This window comes from Pogona vitticeps, chromosome 2 (genome assembly GCF_051106095.1).
Source record: "Pogona vitticeps strain Pit_001003342236 chromosome 2, PviZW2.1, whole genome shotgun sequence".
Classification (NCBI taxonomy): Eukaryota; Metazoa; Chordata; class Lepidosauria; order Squamata; family Agamidae; genus Pogona; species Pogona vitticeps.
This window is the reverse complement of record NC_135784.1, coordinates 55,213,782-55,234,296: the sequence shown is the minus strand read 5'-3', so window position 1 is coordinate 55,234,296 and position 20,515 is coordinate 55,213,782.

The window sequence follows — 20,515 nt, the reverse complement described above, 5'->3', positions numbered from 1 at the left end:
ACACAAAATTTGAAGTTCATTCCTAGAAGCAAGTTTTTGTTGTCCATAATGTCCCATGCCAACAATGCAATAATGATAATATAAACTAACAAATCTTAAATAATTGACCCCTGTCTTATGAATCTGTAGAAGGAAGCTGAATTCCAGGATATAATATTTTCATAGCAGTTTGATCCACAATTTCACAGGAATTCAGTTCTACTGTGATCAGAAATAGGTTGCATATTTATCTTGAATATTTTATACAAGCAGTGATGGGGAGTGTTGGGTTTTTTTTTTCTAAGCATGTATAAAAAGCTGGCATATATCAGAGTAGTGTAGCCAGACAAGAAAGCTACAGAGTTTTAGAAGGGCAGGTGGAAGGGGCTAGATGATTAGGATGATTATGCTTGCAGGGTTTAAAAAAGTGATGGCATCAGAATAATGACTGTCTCACGATCCCGTCCTTATCCCACCTCATCTTAACATCAGTAAAAGCAAGTCATAAACAACAAGGTACAACCTTCTAACACCCTTGAATTGTAATTTAAAAGCTATCTCAATCTCTCATCCTCCTCTCTCTCTCTTCATGATAAGTTTGAATAATAAGGTTTGCCAAAATAACAATTTATCCCCCACCCCACAACATTAGCTGAAAAGTCCATGTTAAATGTGCCCTAGTATTAGAAGGTAGATCTGTCAGATATTTAGCATAATTTTCTCCCTTATTCTGTTTTTCAATCTGGTTATTTATGCCATTTATAGGTTTTAGGAAAGAATATATGGCAGGAAAAAAGAAATGAGGTTTAAATGGGGAACATAAAATGTTAACAAAAACATGAAATTGGTTTTTAAAATATATTGTACTGCCCAAATATGGTGCTAAGGAAGTTACTCTAAAGGTGGGGGTCATGTACAGTTCAGCTGGCCTAGCTGGTCAGTACCCTAGCAGATAGCTACCAAAGGACACCATTTGTCCATGGAAAGCTAAAGTTCTATGTCACAAACCAAAACATTAGAAGTATATAAACAGATATTTCTATCATGTTTGCAGAACATCTCGCAAAGGATATACTGTAGACACCTGTTTTTGCAAACATGAGAAATCTCTTCTGAAAATTGAGTGAATATTATCTAAATACGATGTGAATTATTTACTATGCTTATGCTATACAGTGGTGCCTCGCATAATGAGCGCACCATGCAACGACGAATTTGCATAGCAATCCCTTTTTTCGGATCGCTAATGCGAAGGCATACCGGCAGCCCCTATGGGCAAAACTCGCATTGCGAAGATTGGTAAGCGTTTCATTTACCAATCTTCGCATTGCGATGCCGGGAAATCAGCTGATCGGCGGCTCCAAAATGGCCGCCGCGTGACCCAAAATGGCCGTGCGCAGCGTTCTCGCGCCCTGCCCTCGCTTACCAAGGGCGTGAAAATGGCTGCCGGATGGGGGAAACTTTGCTAAACGGTGAGTACAGAAGCCATTGGAACGCATTAAACTAAGTTTAATGCGTTCCAATGGCATTTTCCGTTCCGTTTAGCGATGTTTCCCCATAGCGACGGTTAATCCAGAACGGATTAACCTCACTATGCGGGGCACCACTGTACTCTGTTTTTATAAATAATACGCAATGCAACAGAGATTTTAAAGTGACAGTATGAGAGTTTTACCTATTTAATAGTTTTTCCTAAGAAACTGGCCTTTTACTAAAGAATTTTTTCTTGTGTCCTCTGAGTTACTAAACTTTAAGTTCTATGCTATATAAACAGAAGTTCATATTTTATTAGAATCAATGTTCTTTGTTTATATAGAAGAAATACTATCTCCATATATGAACTAGAACGTTTTGTGTTAGAGAACAGTGATTTTTCAATATACACTCACATACTTTTTATATATATTCCAAACATATTTCACATTTTTGGCTTTTATTTACTTAAATTCTTGCTTGCTAAATAAATCTTTTAAGGAAAAGGATTCATTTTTGAACTTTCAAGTCAAACTACAAAAGGGTATCCAGGAAAGAAAAATTAACTTAATATAAACAAGGTACAATATGTTCGGAGACTACAATCAAATTCCTTGTCAGGTGTAAAAGATACAAATCTATGAGTCTCTCATAGGCACTCTGTAGATTAAGAGCCCTATAGTTGATGTTCATATTTTCCCCCTTGGAAACTGAAATTTTGAGAGAAATGGAAGCTACAAAAGTGATTTAAGGAGTCATGCATTCCTGGGTCCTGAATTTCTAATGCAACTTCATCCAGAGTCCAGGCTTGGTTATGGTCTGGTCCAGTCTGAAAGGGTCAAATCTGACTCTGGGCTTTCATCTTCAACAGAACCACACACATATCCCTTCTTTATTGCAATCATAGATACCATAGATCTATTCCTTTATGCAAGCATCTCTATCTGGATGCAGAATTGTGAATTCAGCTGCATAGCCTGAATGGGAGAAGATGTATGCTTTTGTGAAGCATTGAGCTGGCACGTGGGAAGCACCTCAAAAGGCATCTCAAAACTACCAAAATTCATTTCTATCCCTACTACTGCTAGGTTGCAGTTAGGCAAGAACAAATATAGCTGGCCTCTCAGCAGAACCAATAACATAGGATTCTTACTTTTAAAGAAACTGTGATGCACTAGATAGTTTGCTTCATATCACTATCTAACCTACAATCTTGCTTGAAGAGGTTATAATATTATGTTTTCTATCTCTATGGGATGCAAATGATTTCTTTAAATTAAAATGTAATCAAAACATTGGGGAAATAAGGGCATCCTGTAGCCAACAGCTCCTTATGAATTCTGTCTGCCACAGATCATCCGGCAGTTGACCTTCTGACCACAATTGGTGTTCAGCCTGCCCCTGAATTAAGCCTTCTGTTATCGGAAGACACAGCAAAGTGGTTTTCAACTATAACATAAAAGAAATGCACATTAATGAATTGAATTGGACACTAGGGGACACTTGAAGCATTATGTTAGGTTCATGCTTCTAGCTGTGATGTCGGAGAGCCCAGCTAGACGGGTTTCCGACCATGGAATCAGCAGATGCCAAATTGAAGGCGAAACATCTGTGTTATCAGCTCTCTGTTACATGGTTTGGTTAAACATTACTCAGACCTCACGGGAATTGCTTAGGGATAAACCTTGGGTGGCTGAGGTAAACATTGAACGGACTCAGCATGAGAAAGAATATCTCAGTCCCTACATCATTTCCAGATCCACACTCTCATATTTCCCATCACTATGTACAGATGTGAAAGCTGAACAATCCATTTATACCAGCTCTTTGGGAGAGAGACCTGGTGGACCAGCTTCAGTTGCCTTCAGTTCCTCCTTCCCTGCTGAGCACAGCAGATGGGTGGAATCTTTTTAACTGTCCCCGTGGGCATAGCTGGATCAGTGAATTTTCCTATTTTCTTTTGAATAACTCCATGATCTCCTCCTTCACAGATACACTGGGGTTCCAGTGGAAGACTGCAAGTACTGTTTTACTTCTTATTTTCTAAAGCCAAAATACTTGCTGATTTTTTTTGTTATTCTTTTGTTTTTTCTTGGCCAGCCTTCTCAAGTTCATTGCTGTGAAGAGCAAATTAAACCCAAGCATGACTTTCCTCCTCTTGCTTTTTTCTCTGAGTTCTGATTATAAAGGACTCTTGAAAGAAGGAAAAGGGGGGGGGGGGGAGAAGCTTCAGACTTATCTGACTGGATTGATTTGACTTGTCTATATAAACTGAATATGTAGACAATTCACAGGCAGACTGTGAATTGTGTCAAGCTTATACAAGTATTTACAATTTGACAGTAAGATGGAGATGAAATTTCGAGTTATTCTCTTTACAATGCAAGAATATGCCAGCACAGATTACTTGAAAAACTGACCTTTGGAATAAATTTTGAATTTTTATGTTTGCTCTCATCCAGTTAAGCTCAAATGGAAGCTTCCTAGCTTAGATTCATTTGTCAGCATCTCAGCTCTTGATACTCTTCTATTTATCCAAAGAGCTGATGCATGCATTGCATTTCTATAACTTACTCAGATACAGCATTATCTCACTCGCCAGTCATATCAATAATGAATATGGCAAAGCTATAGTGTAAACACCAATGGCCAGTAGTCTAAGCAGAGGAGAATGCTTCATTTTGTCAGAGCGGAATGAGTCACCTCATTGTCCTGATCATGGAATGCAAGAGGCTATAAAGTCTTAAAATGAAGGACTCTGGAAGCAGAACTGAGGGATCTGAAAATATGTCAACCCATGCTTGTATCCTATAGAGAAGAGTAACAAAGATGGTAAAAACTGTGAAAATCAAGCCCTATATGGAACAGCTGAAGGAGTCAAGTGTGCTTTATTTACAAAAGAGAAATTTGCAAGCTGTTAATATTAGATTGGATCAGAGAGTCCCATACTACCCACTAAGCTACACTGCCAAGACTTTCCTGGTATGGATAAGTTCCAACAGGGCAAGATGTGATGATGGCTGGGGAACATTTTCCTGCCTGGTACCCCTCCCCAACCTTGAGTCTTTTTGACTACTCAGTGCTCCAGAAAATTAACAAAAATCCCACAGATTAAGGCTTCCCAAGGTATGGGATTTATTTAAGGAGTGGTTTTACTACTGCCAAATCTGCCCCCTGCAAGTTTGGATTAACAAGGATTAGCAAGGATTTCAACGCAAGTCTCTTGAGGCCTAGTCCAACATTGCATCCAGTATACTACACACACTAAACTATTCAAAATGCAGTTTTGAATGCTTCAGAATGCTTCAAAAAGGAAAAATAAAGCACTCTTCAAATAAAATAAAACTTCTTCATCAACAAAGGATGAATTGTCAAAAGTCTAGCTGAATAAAATATTAATTGTCTGCTAGCAGGAAGATAATAATTGGGGAACCACTAACATAGCTTCTGTAGGAAGCTCCCTTCAGCTCAGGCACCAAGAAAGCCTTCTCTTGTATCCTCATCAAATGGTCTCTGGGAAGAGATGGCCTCCAAACAGAACTCAGTGTCCAATGGGCCTTCACATATCCTGGACTCCTTATATATGACTTCAAAACCAGAGGTTTAAATTGTAGCCAAGGCTATTTAGAAATTGTGGCTGAATGAGTGTTGAATTCATATAACCAGTAAGTGTTAAAAAATCCTCAGGTTTCTCTCCTGCCTAGCTATTTCACAGCACAATGTCTACTTTCTCAACACAACCAACAACTTGGTAGGACAGTCATCCATATGAACATAAGTAGCGTCCATTTATTTCTCCCACAGACAATTTAGCTCAATATTTTTTAAATTTTTTTAAAAAAATATGGAGTGGAAAACAAAAGCAGGACCACAAGGAAGATTTTTTAGGTGAAAGATTAAGCTTGCTTGATTTGCATGGCCCCTCCCCTGGGCAAAACTTTGTGGATATATGAACATGAATGACTATCAGAACTTACCCTCTATCCAGTATTGTTTTTCTATATATTCCACGCACTACAGACTAAATAATCTGTCTTTTGACTTCAAAGTGGTCATAAATACAGCTAACACTGTACGGGTACCTTCTTTTATTTTTGCTATGGACAAACTTTGCTGCAGAAAAGTCCGTGATATTACAAATTGATAGGTGACTTTAGGAACCTATCTGTGGGAAAATACAGGAAATAATAAATGATTAAGAAGCATAAAACTGTTGAATAGATACAGCTTTTTCTAGAATTCTGTAGCACCTCTGAAACAGGTTACTCTGTTTTTGTCAAAATTTGGAGAGTATGGGTAGCTGTCTGGATCCAGAAAATTCATGTAGGTCACGACTAATGAAACTGTTGCTATGTCAACCTAATTCATCACACAGGGCAGGGTAAAATATAATTAATACATGTTGGGGGCAAGAATATATATGTTATGCTTTGAGATTTTTCAGTAAAAAAGACAATTGCATCAAGCCAAAGAGAGGACTGAAAAAAAGTTCTCTAAAATATGAGGAATTTAATGGTGACAAACTTTCTAGAAAGTAGGTTATATGGAAATCAATGGGACTTACTTTCAAGTTAATGGGCTTAGGAAGGATTGAGGTATCAGTCCCATCAATGTTCAATAGGACTGAATCATCATAGATCCAAGAGGAGCTCTAATTTAGCTAGCCTGGTTTGAGGATTTGGGCTAATAGTATCGTAAGAAAGCTTTTCTTTGTATCCTTATAAATCTATATATGTATCTGAACCACAATAACAGCAGCAAATGAAAAGAATTCTGGGGACTATTCTCATTTTAAAAAAAAGACATACTGTAATACATTCTGAAAACATGTGAAGGGTAGCGGAGCAAGCTGATCATGCCAGGGCTTCGTCCTGTATAATAGTACTGTCGTCATCTCACACAATGCTGACTTTGATGTGAGGCTCATAAATGCTGCCTTATAAGAGCTGTGCCTCCTTAGTTATTTTCCAATTGATTTGATTTCCTCAATAGCAATAAGTATATAGAGGCCTAACAAGTGGTAATTAATATATTCAAGACACTCGCTTTTGTGACAGGCTAGCATGAGAATGACAGGCAATATGGGAAGAAGCGGAATAAAATTGGTTGCTGGAAGAGATGATTTCCATTTAAAGTAACCTGCAGATCTTTGGCTCTTAACTTACACATTATGTATGTGACAGCAAAGAAGCCGGCCTGACATGCTTTCATTTAAATTTCTTCAGACTTGTCTCTGTGTGTCCCTCTGTGTGTGTGTGTGTGTGTGTGTGTGTGTGTGTGTGTGTGTGTGTGTGTGTGTGTGTGTGTGTGTGTGTGTGTGTGTGTGTGTGTGTTTATGGAACTGAAATGGGGAAAAAAATCCTTTAAATTACAAATTCTTGGCTGTATTATGAAATTTGTAAAATGCCACAAACCTCTAGCCAAATAACAATGATTTCGCTAAATAGCGATTTCAGTGGAACGGATTATCATCGTCTAGCGAGGCACCACTGTATGGCTGGTTAGTTTAAATCTGCCTATGAAATGAAGTGTTGCCCTGCCTTTTTTTGAAGCCAATCCTTCTAGGCATAACCTTTCTGGCTACAGATTTCTAGCTTCCAATAATATTGTAATTCAGAACATCTCTATGGGGGAAAAGGCAGTGTTTAAATTACATCAATATATAACATAAATACATCATTCCAGCAAACTATGGAATGTTGCCAGTTCCAGCCAGCTGACTCTGAGATCGGTGGGAGATTTGTTCAAAAAACTTTTTGAACCCAAGGCCAGCTCACTACAAAACAGAGTGAGAGAGAAACTCACTCCAAAATTCAAAAGCATTCCTTTGCAGATCATTGTTCTCGTGCAGCAAACACTTATTTCCCCCCAAAAAAGGATACTGAGGCTGCAGCTTGATTCACAGCCTATTGTATGTTTCTTGTCTGAGTAGGTGATCACACAGAGACTACAGACTGTTTTTGTGCCAGTGTCCACTTTGGCCCCTCAATCCAATGCACTTTGATCTGCAACCCACAGCTCACCTTCCTTTGATTCCATCCTGCGCCAATCCTTGGCTCCGCTTTTATGGTTCATTGTAAAGCCAGTGGGCTGTTTAAAGTGTTGCATGACATTAGGGAATAGGGACAGTTTTCCACAATTCTCCATGACATACAAAAACATATGTACACATGTCATGGAAGCACAGTAGTCTGCTGTAGTTTGTCGGAATAGTTTCTAATATTTCATACAGATGTTTATCTTGGTTTTTTTGGTCTGTGCAATGGTGATCTAGCACTGAACTATCATACCAATGAAGTAATAAAGTGATGTGGCAGTAAACTTGGTAGTTTGTTTAAAACAAACAAAAACTTTCAGGGTGATGAGAGAGAATGAATGTTCCTGCTCTCCAGAACACCACACCCAACTTAGTAGAACACCAGAATACCAGCCACAGTGATGTCCCTCATTCTTTTGGACATCGAAACAATTGATCACATGGGGAAAAGTCAGTTTCAATTGTTCTGGCATGGAAAAAGTGGAAGCCTCCAGAGGCAGTGAATAAAATGCCACAATGAGAGCAAAAAAAGCCAGAATGATTCAAATTGGCCTTTGGTCAATTTAAAACATTGGATTCATCTGCTTTACACAGCAAATTCCACATTTTTTGACCATGTAGTTGCAGGATGTCGTCCAGAACCATTGATGTGGTCCAGAACTGATGGGATTTGCTGGAGCTAACTGGATCACATATGTTTGTGCACATAGGAATTGTTGGGTGCTAAGAGACTGCAGAGCTTGGGGATTTCATTCCCCACATTCCCCTGACAAGGGTTGGACTTGATGATGCAGAGAGTCTCTTCCAGCTCTGCAGTTCTAAAATTATTATTAATATTACAAGATTTTATTCCATGCTTGGGCACTGGGGAGGAGTTGCAAATGTGTAGAGGGAATTAGAAGTGGAAGCAAATTGCCCATATGTAACAATCTGTATACATGAACTGTATAAAATGCAATACTGCAAAAGGAAGGCTAGCAGATGGCTAATGCACTGCTGCCACTGTGCACAGCTTCAAAATGTTACTTGTGGATTGCAGTTCCCCTAATATTCAAAACAGCATAAGGAGTGGCCATATTGGCCAGGAGAATCTGGAGTTTTAATAAAAAGTTAAGATCGCCAAGATATACAGATTTTAAAAGGGGGCTAGGCAATTTAAACACCAAAAAATTAGGGAGGAATTCAGATAAGGGAATTTCTAATCTGTAAAGCAAGTACATGATGCACTGGGTGGAGGGTATCTACGGAGGTGGATGGTATTCCTGGTGAATGCAAGGAGCAAGCCATTCCGTTCTTGGCTTTGTGACTCATACTATTGTGTGGATAAGAGGTGGGCATACAAAGGAATGCCTTATGAGTTCTGCCCATGGTTCTCAAAGCATATCAGTATCGTATCAGAATCCGGGAAATGCCAGATTATATTGAGCACAAGCAGAGGCAGCATCTGATGGAACCATCTGGACAGCTCAGACCAGGAGCTACTTAAGTAACTGCCCAGTTATAAAGGGTTGAGATCGGAATCCTGACTTAAATTAATAGGGTAGTGGAAGCTTGAAGTCAGAAGATGCTAAAAGACATAAGAGTCTATAAATCATTTTTAAAAATGTGATTACATTTGTCCGTTTGAAGTTTGCTTGTTCTCTTATACTTGTTCTCTCACCCAGACACAGACACAGAGCATAAGGCATTTACTTATTTAAATGTGGTGTGCATGATAATTATGCATTTTTACATTCACAGGCTGTCTGAGCTGCACCCATAACTCCTTTAATAGGAATTTTAAGACCAGCATATTTTTGCAATATTGCTTTCTACAAACAATACAAATAAAATGCATATAAGCTGTGTCACCAAGGTAAAACTCAAGCGTTAACAGAATCCCTATACCCTGAGGCATACTTTTAGGAAGAGTAGCTTAAATTCAAAAGCATAAGGGAGGGGGAATTAACAGTAAGGAATAGAAACTTGATTCGCCTTTGCGAATCGGTTTCACAACTGTTCTGAAAACAATAGGAACAGAATCCTTCTAATAGTTTTTTTTAATTAAGCAAATAACACTAGCATAACCCTCTGGTTTAACTGGTATTTTTGAATGTGTGGCCCTGCATTGGTCACAAAAGAAATATGCAATGGGGGAGAGTTGGAGGAAAGAGGAGCGAACAACAACAAAGCCTCGCAAGTTATTTTCTTGATGAATCTGATCTAGCTGCCAAAATGACAAGCTAACATCATGAGCTACATTGCATCTACAGATCAAAAATGCAAAGCATGAAAGATTTTGCCAGGTTCATTTGATTAACTGCACAGCAAATCTCTTCCTTCACAAGAGCAGGAGCTCGGCAAGCAATACTAATCCTTTATTCAGGAGAACAAAATCCATTTATTTTATGCAACACAAAATCTCAGAGCTAAACTCGCTGGATTTTCTTATGTAAGATGTCCTTTTGGGTTCAAGGTGCTCAGTGGAACTCCTGCATCTTGACAGGGTAGTTGTTATTAGTGCTACAGATGATTTGCCAGATGAACACAGAAGGTTTGGGGAAAAAGTCAGGGTAACTGGCATGAAGCTCTTTGGAGGATTATCAGAAAATGAGATGTGTGCTGTAAAGCAAGTTTGAAAGAACAGGCAAATAATACAAGGGAAAGATCCAAAGTCTTCTTTTATTGTATCCACACTGACTTGTTCATAGTCTGCAACATTGATCATCATCCAATGGACTAGGAACAACAGATGATTCTTGTTCTTATACTTGATGTGGATTGAAACATTGACAACACCACGTTGTTGTTGTTTAATATTGTTCCGTTTTTAAAGGGAGGAGTGATTCTGCTCATTTCAAGCATCTATATATACATTTAGGTATGACTGCCTTTACTAGGTTTATATATAGTTTTGGGTGCCTGGGTTGTAGATAGCCCCAGGCAAAGTCCTGGGGTGACTGGTGGCTGAGTAGCTGAATGGCAAGTGGTTAGTATGATTGAAACATTGTGGGAGTGGGGCTGCATGTAAGTTGGAAGAGAAGACTGTTTATGGAGAAACAGAAGAAAAGTTAGAACGGAATGCTGACGGGAGTGTAAATTTTGTTTGAGAGCTAGTAGTGGTCCGTGGCAGAGTTCATGAAGGAACGTAAAGTATCACGAGACACACCATATTCATGACAGGACTCTATAGTGCTTAGAATGTGTATAAGAAAGACTGAGAGTGCTTAATGCAATTTATCTTGAACTTTAAATTCTGAAGAAATATGTTTCAATATTACTGTTGCTTTAATTTTTATCATTCATAGCCAAGAACCTACCCATCATTTCATACCTATTAGGTATGCCCTCTTTAAGAAAAACCCTGTTTGATTGCATAAATGAAACTTTTTTTTATTATTTGTCTTTATGTGCAACTAAGAATAAGGAAACTGGGCTGTTAATGAATGAAAATACACCCACATAATGTGAAGCTATGCTTTCCCAATAGGAGCAGATGTCGAACTCTTGCCAAAAATATCATTTTTCCCCTATCTCACGTCTCCATAGAAAAATTCAGAAGGGACAGATTGCTCGCCTGTAACTGAAGTGGTCATCTGTGAACTCACAAACAGGATTTGTGCCTGTACAGAGCCTTTCACAAAATCTTCTGGAGCTTTGACACAAATCCTGTTTAGGCATACCATGATGGTTTTCCCTCAGCTTTAGTCCACTGCAGAGAAACTATGTAGACTGCTGATCCTCCCAGACAGACTGCAAGGTGGAAGGTGGATTGTGTGCATGCACAGACAACGACAGTCACAAGTAAGCCATCAATCCATTTTCTTTGTGATCTCTGCGACCCGCATACATGAGTGACTGGCTAGGTGAGTAGGAAGGAATTGAAGAAAATGTAAAAACAGGTCAAAGGTTGCATTGGCTGTAACCTGCACATCCAGTTTATAGTGGCTTGTAAAAGGTAGTGGTTGTGACTATGTGGCACCTCTGCAAATATAATAAATTAGATCCATAAGCTGTTGAAGAGACCAAAGTCTTAATATATGGCTATTAATCTTGTCCAGAATAGGCAAATGTGCCATTTGATAGGATAAACCAATTGTCTACATGACCCACTTTGTAAAGTATGAATGGAGACTAGCAAACCTTCCATGTTCCTACGATAGCAGAAAAACAATTCAGAGATCCTACAGAACTCTTGTTCTGACCAAATAAGAAGTTAGGGCACAATGACCATCCAAAATATGAATAGACTTCTCTAGGAAAGTGCTCAGTAAGGATGGGAGAGGTCTATAAACCCATACTTATCCTGGGAGTTCTACTTGACAGATAGGCGCCCTATAAACACATAAATATGACTCACTAGGGAGAAAAGCCTAAAAAGAAGGCTTTGAGGTTCATCTAGGCCGAGCTCCATCCAGGCTTCCTATTCCTGCTCCAGTGCTAACTAAAAGCTTTCTTTCTGAACTGGAAGCTGTCCCATTCTAGTCCCCTTCAGTTCACTGACACTAAGCACTGCAATGTTTATACACTCTATTACTCGCTTTACAATTTCAAGTTTATCTTAGTTCATAATTCTCACGTTCCATGATCCAATTGTATGAATTGTGCAGCATCAGACATTTTTTTTCACCTCTGCACATCAGCTACTAGGCCACTTCCATAGCATCATGGTAAGTTGGAGCAGCTCTAGGGAATGCTTGATGAACTCTGTAGACATATTTCCTTACCTACACTCTTCTTTCCTGGGAGGAAAGCAATGACAAACCTTGACAGCATCTTAAAAAGCAGAGACATCACCTTGCCAACAAAAGTCCAAATAGTCAAAGCTATGGTTTTTCCTGTAGTGTTGTATGGAAGTGAGAGCTGGACCATAAAGAAAGCTGACCGCCGAAGAATTGATGCCTTTGAATTGTGGTGCTGGAGGAGACTCTTGAGAGTCCCCTGGACTGCAAAGAGAGCAAACCTATCAATTCTAAAGGAAATCAACCCCGAGTGCTCATTGGAAGGACAGATCCTGAAGCTGAGGCTCCAGTACTTTGGCCATCTCATGAGAAGAGAAGACTCCTTGGAAAAGACTTTGATGTTGGGAAAGTGTGAAGGCAAGAGGAGAAGGGGACAACCAAGGATGAGATGGTTGGACAGTGTCATCGAAGCAACCAACATGAATTTGACACAATTCCGGGAGGCAGTGGGAGATAGGAGGGCCTGGTGTGCTCTGGTCAGTGGGGTCACGAAGAGTCGGACACGACTAAACGACTGAACAAACAAAACTCTTCTTTAATCTCTAGGCTTCAGTTGATCTTTATAAACAGCACAAGCTCATTTTATATTAAGGATTTTGAGATTTAATGGGTTGTAATGGATATAAGAGGCTATAGCTGGTTGTAGAAATTGCAGCTAAAAACAAAATCAGGCTAGTTGATCACAACAATAAGAAATGAAGAGCTGCAGATGTGGAAATGTTGGTGATTTATTGAGATGCAGCTGCTGCGTCTGCTGAAGGCACCAAGATTTTCTTGGACTTAGACTTGCAAACTGAAACTAGCACTACATGCAACATACTATTTTCAGTAGCTACGCTTGCAGCTTGAAGCGATTTTTCCAAGAGATACAATTTGCAGGAAAAAGGAATCTGTTACAAGGAAGAATAAAACAAGAAATGGGAGAAAGCTACTTGATGGCCCAGAAAACTGTTCTTCCTTCTCTTTTGTGCCCTGCAGCTTGGTTTTGGCCCCCTAAAGAAGTCTGTTTCCCCTACTTGTTTCTCATCCCATCAATAAGATAGAAAGAGGAATACTGTGCTCTGTTGTACTGAGGTCAGAACGCTTGTTTAGGCTTGGGCGGATGATGAGGCTTGAGTGGGGAGAGGCCAATGCAAATTCCCTCCTTTGGAATTCTGCAAGTTTCGCCTCCTGCCATCTTTGTTTCCTTTTCAGCTTAGTTACAATGGAACTCTGAATGCTGAATTTTTATCCTCTGGTTTTATTGGACATTTATTTTTTTAATTTTATTTTATATCATCTTTGGGGCTGAAAAGCCTCAAATAAATGTTTGATTGTAGACTGAAGTTGGGAGAAACTTAGATCTCATCAGAACATTCAAAACTAAACTCGGAATGAATCAGAGTCATCAGAGTATTACACTTCTGCATTCTTTATTCTCCTCACAAAGCCCCAAGTTTCTGCAATTCCTGTTATGTGGAATTATACTGTGTTTCCCCCCAGAATTCTGTTTTCTCTTGATTCCCATAGTTCAACTCATTTTACTAAGACAGGTCAAACACAGCAATTCTGGGCGACTGATTCATTCAACCACCTAGGAACTTACTGCTCCTGGATGCCCGAAACCATTTGTTACTAAATTATTTGGAACACACAGGAGGGAAATGCAGGCATGGCCAGTTATCTCATGGTTGCAGATGGCCACTGCAGCATATATTACTTCACTATACGGAGCATGGTATTTCATCTGAATGTTTTATAGATCGTTTGGTGCTGCTGATAGTGGTGGCACGTATTACTTTCTTGTAACAGCTCTGCTGTGAGAGCAGCCTTGCTCAGCAATATTTTAAATGTGTTACTTGATGAGGAATGAAAAGCAAAAAACCCCCAAAAAACACACCCCTCCTTTGACTTCCCCTGCCCCCAGTAACATTTTCCATTTTAGCCAATAATTATCTAAGCTCATTGTGGAATCTCCCAGCCTTGGAACTCTCAATGAAAAGAATGGGATGGAATTTATTACAGTGGACCCTCGACTTATGAAATTAATGTGTATTGGAACGGTGGCTGCAGGTCGAAAAGTCTGTAGATCAAGGCTCCATTGACCTACAATCCATTGAAAACTGATTACAGTGGTGCCTCGTTTAACGGCCGCCCCGTTTAACGATGAATGCGGATTTTGTGATCGCATTGCGATGTTCCCTATGGGGAAAAATCGCTTTGCAATTTTTCTCCGTAGGCCCCATGAGGGCTCCCCCGCGCTCCTTCCGAAGTGACCGCCAGTCAGCTGGCTGAAAAAGCCAGCGGGCCCTTGGGAAGGAGCGTGGGGGAGCCTTCCCCCACGCTCCTTCTGAAGCAATCACTGGTCAGCTGGGCGAAAATGCCGGCGTGGGGTTTTGGGAGGACCGCAGGGGAGCCCTCCCCCGCGGTCCTCCCAAAGGCCCCATTTTCGCACAGCTGATCGGCGGTTCCAAAATAGCTGTCGGCGCTGATTCTTCGCTTACCGAGGCGGCGAAAATGGTGGCCCTATGGAGGATTCCCGCTTAGTGGTGAGTTTACCCCCCATAGGAATGCATTAAACGTGCTCCTATGGGGCTTTTTTGCATTCCTATGGGTTTTTTTTGCCCCGCGTAGCAAGGAATCCGGATAGCGATGTTTTTCCTGGAGCGGATTAACATCGCTATGCGGGGCACCACTGTAATCTGTAACCGGCCATTTATGTTCCATTTGGTTTTTTTTTCCCAGTCTGTAGGTTGATTCTCCGGCTGCAAGTTGAACCTAAATTTTGCATCCAGAGAAGTCTGTAACTCGAAAAGTCTGTAAGTGGAGCCATCTGTAAGTCGTGGGTCCACTGTATGCAGTATCTCCCCAGCTAGAATCCCATTTCTCTTTCCCATTGTTGCCCTACAAGTTTTCTATTTCAACATTCTTGCAGGGAATATCTTAGTTGCGGGAAAAGTTGCATGAAGTGGGGGTAGCTAAGCCAGTCCAATTGGAGCCAGGACAACTGTATTCCATACAACAGATGCCTAGAGATAGAAAGCATGTTAATGCACAGCAAATGTGTTTTTTCATCTGTGGAAAAGTGGCCATGTAGAAATAACATGTTAAAAGAAGGAAGAGTAGGTGTATCATTAATCATTGTTGTTCTCTTACAACAAGATGCTTTCATTCACTTATAGCTGTAGGAATGAACGGGCTGCATTTGCAGTATTTTTATGTTGATTCTTGTTGTAGACAGGTAAACAACCCAGTGATACCTCTGCTTAGCGTTCTTTCTCTGATGCATTGCAACAAATAGGAAGACTGTAATTGGCACTAAATATTTAATGCCCTCCATCCCTTCCACCTCTTTTGAGAACTGCTCTAGCAAATGCTATAGTATGATGCATAGCATTTAATGCTAATCTAACATCAGGCCACTACTTCCAAAGCTTCATTTGCATTGATAATTAATGACAGCCTGAACAGAAGCAATTGCACTTAAGTTACGTGCATATGCAGAGAAGGCCTATGCATCTCCGTTGTTGTTCATTATAGCTAACACCAGCAAGAAGGAAAAGGAGTAAGCTACAAATCATTTTGGGAAACTCACACGTATGTTCAGCGTTAGATCCACGTATCATTAAGCACCATAGGAAAAACTGCCACACATTTCTCATTGCTTTTCTCAGTATCCCAGTAACATTCCTACTCTTTAATTGTTCTGCATAGGGTTGTGAGTTCTCTCTCTCCCTACATGAAACCTGTGCATATGGTAATGCACAAAAAAGTATGTCTTTTATTGGCTCTTTTTCTAATGTGTGCATGTTTATGCACTTTTCCATTGATTGAAACAGGTTGTGTGCAATTTTACAAGTGTACACATTTTTGCTGTGCACATTTTTGCACTGTCTGTTTGGTTTTGTGAGCATTCACCCCTCACCTTGAAACACAGTGCAAATTTCACGAACATATGGCTATCCAAGGTTAGATGTGAAAGGGATACTGCCATAGGAAATGTTCATTTAATAATTTCTTTTTTATCTTGAGCATCATCAGTGGATAGATTGGGAACTCAGAGGGAGTAGCAGTGTCCCTGGCCCACCTGCAAGGGGTTCTTGAACAAGTGGAGGGTGCCAGGCTCTGCACCTCTCAGGAAAGACTATATAGGGGCAGCCCCGCAAGATGGAGTGAAGTTAACACCCTGGCACCCAGAATTACATGTTGTGGCATCTGCCGTGGTCATGAATATTCATATGTCATCTGCATAGACCAATGGGAGTGCTGGAGGAGCAGAGTCATGAGATACAGTATAAGAGACTCAGCAGCAGGAGGGGGAGTTAGAGAGATATAGAGTTGAGGAGATTGAGAATCGGGAGAGTTTTGGAATTTGGGCGGGAAAATGGTGATTGAGAGGGATAAAGGAGGATATTTAAGAGTTAACAGCATTGCCTTTTTTATCAACATCTGTAACAATAAACAATTTATATTTGGTTCTTTTAAAAAGACATATGGCCTGGACATCTATTATTAATAATAGGTATTGTTGATGTAATCAAATGGTGGCAGCTGAGTGGCACGTAGCATGAACTCTTTGTTGAAACAAGCAGGAGCCACGTGCGGATTGTGATACATGTTTTATGCTCACAGCCTTTTGTGGCCATTTGCATTCTGGGACTTTTGAAGAAAGGGCTTGAAACTGGTCCGAGGAGCTGTAAACCAAGTTTTTTTTCTTTCATCTGAGCATCTAAGGCAATTGAGAAAAACAAAATGTACACAATAACAATTGAGGTTCAATATGTAGATTGCGAGCTACTTACTTTAGAGAAACGAAGCCAGCTGTCTTATAGAAAACCCTTATACAGTACTAGAAAATATATCTGAGATAAAGTCATTCTTAACCAACACACACACACACACACACACACACACAAACACACAAACACACCCTGCTGCTTGTTCTAGTCCCTTTGGCTATTTCAACTCTCAGCAGGATGCCTCTTATCTGAGAGAAGTTTGGAAAAATAGAAGGGCCATAGTTTAACACAGATTTTCAAATCCATTAAATCAACGAACTTGACTGCACTTAGCTTTGTGGTGAATTGCAACCTAATTCTACATATTTGTTCCTGCACAACATTGAAAATTTGATTGCCGTAGTGAAAACGTGATGAATTTGCTTAAGTGAGCTTTGTGATGCCAACTATCTGCTCTTGCTATTCTAGAAGTCTCTTTGGTTATTTAGAATGCTTTTGCTATTTCAGCACTCTGTGGATGTATTCATATTTTGGCAATGTGTACTGTGATCTCCTTTGATGGCATAACTAATAAACAAAATGAGAATGACTCCAGTGGCAATAAAGTAAGAGAAATGAAAATGCGATCACTCACCAATACCTCTGAAATGCATGGCATGGAGCATTTGAAATATGACAGTCTCTTTATGGAGTTAGGCCTGTTGGAAAAAAAATTGTTTCCACAACTGAAGCTCCCCCTTTCCTCTTTTAAAAGCATTTGCAATTGTTATTGCATCTATGCTCCAGTCCATTCTGAATATTGAAACATTTTGTTTTAATGCATATAATAGGGATTTTAATGCTTGGCCTTATGGGGAATTGCCCAATAAGCATCAAATTACAACATGTCTTTCTGTAAAATTCAGCACTGTTAATTTGTTTTCAAAATTACATTTAGATTTACTGTTTGGCCATCTCCTTACTAAATGCTGATTACTGTTTTTTGGAGTGTATAACTGGTGATACCAAGGATATTCGCCCAAGCATTGCAGATCAATCAAATAATATCTGCAGAACACTTGGTTGTCTTTGAATTAGTTATCACAGGACTGTTAAGACATGGATTTAAAGTACTCATCTGGTGACATCTATAGGTCTACTCTAAAGATGAACAAATCCAACCCATAGACTCCTTCATTCCAAAGAACAACTTTCTTTTTTGAAAGTCAATAGCTTGGATTTTAAATTTGAGGCCCAGGAATGGAAATAGTTTCTGAATTATACTCATGGCAGGTTTTTTTTCCGTAAGTCATACATGAAAGGGTTGGGTGGGTGCTAGTCTGTTTATGGAGCAATGATTTGCAATTCAAGCCAGTGTACCTCTTCATAGTTATTAACCTCACAATAAAGGAATAGCCCCTTTCACAAGAGGTCTCTTGCTTGTGAACCTCTGTGCAGCATTTGTCTTGTACTGATTTAACAGATTGTTAGTTTTACCTTACACGGATGATGTTCTTATGGCTGCAATATAGTTTCATTCTGTTAGTAGAAGCCAATTTAATAATAGTCACAGTGGTGCAGATGATATAGAAACACAAGGTAATACATCAACAAAAAGACGTGGAGGTTTCATCATCCTTCAGTCTTGAGCGACTATGGCAACGTGCTCTGTATGGAGGACTTGGAACAGCATCCAGTGTGGCTGAGAAGGCCAATTCGAGAGTGACAATCTCTTCCACACTTAGGACAAATACAATCTGTACCCCGTCTAGCTCCCTGATTTTGCTGCTTTCGTGACTGCCTCTTTGCCTCGGCTTGCTGGACAAGGGTCTCTTCAAATTGGGAGAGGCCATGATGCACCTCATGCCTCCAGGCTGAACGCTCAGATGTCAGGGTTTCCCATCTGTTGAGATTTATTTATTTATTTTATTTATTTATTATATTTATACCCCGCCTATCTAGTCATTTCGACCACTCTAGATCCTTTTCCAAGGCCTTCAGATCCCGCTTGCAGATATCCTTCTATCGCAGCTGTGGTCTCCCTTTGGGGCGATTTCCCTGCACTAATTCTCCACACAGGAGATCCTTTGGAATCCGACCATCAGCCATTCTTGCAGCATGCCCAAGCCAACGTAGATGTCGCTGTTTCAGTAATGTATACATGCTAAAAATTCCAGCTCGATCTAGGACTACTCTATTTGGAACTTTGTCCTGCCAGGTAATACAAGTATATTGACGGCATTCAATCATCTTTTGAGGTTTTTCATCATAGTTGATGCAGCGGATGAGAAAGGTATTGGGAGTGCTCAGGTGTCTCTGAGCATGAACAGAACATGCCACATAGAGGCAGATATATACAGTGACCCAACTTGTGTATTCCACTCCTCCATGTAAATCTTCATTTTTTTTCATGAACCACTGGCTTATATAAATACCTTCACAGAGTAGAGAAGCACATATGTCTGCTTCTTCGGCATGAAATAGTAATCTTCCCTTGGGTGACCATGTGAACAGGCCCCAGGTTGCTCATTGCCAACATCAAACATAGTTGCTAAGTTCATGCTGTATTAATAGACTACTGCTGTTTTTTGGGGGGGAAAGATTGAAGCAGATTTTTTCTTAAAGGTTCAAGTTGAAAAAAAGAAATAACTGATTATGCAAATACTTGTGAGATAAAAGTTAAAATAGACATTGGTATAAACCATTTGAGGGTATTTTTTTATACTTGCAAAAGTGATAGGCAGTGTATAATCTAAGATCTCTGATGTGCTCTAGTGGCAACATTAATTTTATATTCCATCAAAAACACCTTTGAAAATGTCTGTTCAAATATTTAATTGCAATGTGCTTTTTCTCCTTTTCTTTTCTTCCTTGTCCTTGTGCATATTGTTCTCAGAACCAAACCTGCAGCATATATAGAACTTTGACAGCTGTCTACGGAAGGGGCGGAAATCATGCGCTGTACAAGGGTAAGTGCTGGTGGCAGGTAAATTTCTGAAAGCTTAGAATGTTTATTGATTAAATGGGCTCAGTTTTGTTTAATTTGTAGGACTTAGAACAGAAGGTGCACTGAGCTGCCTGAAAGCTGTGAGCTAGTTTTTATTTAAAGAAGGAATGAATTGTTTTCAAGGGAGATGGCGGTCAACATGAACACAGACGGCTTAACAAATAAAGAAACATTAAGAGAATCATAGAATGTGTAAGCAATGTAGTTCCTTCATTGATGCAGTTAATCTAGAGCAAAAACCTATCCAGCCTATGCTTGAGCGTCCATTTTCTGAAATATTTCTGGTGCTTGAAATTCTGCATTTCAAAGATGCCAATATATTTGTAGCCGTGGGGCACAATTAGCCATGTGGTGGCTAGCCTGGATAAATACATTTAAACAAACATCTTTAGGGATATTTGTGCATTTTTGAGCCCACCAGGAATGAAGCAAAGTGACCAGAGGCATTAACAGAGTAGAACAGCACTTCCACCCGTCTCCTGTGTTAAAAGCTGACATTATCACAACACAGCTTGGAGTGGGGAAAAGAAAGACAAGTCATGAAGATGCAGGAGAGTGTTCATTTTAACTTAGAAATACGCCTTCTTCGCATTTCCTGCTA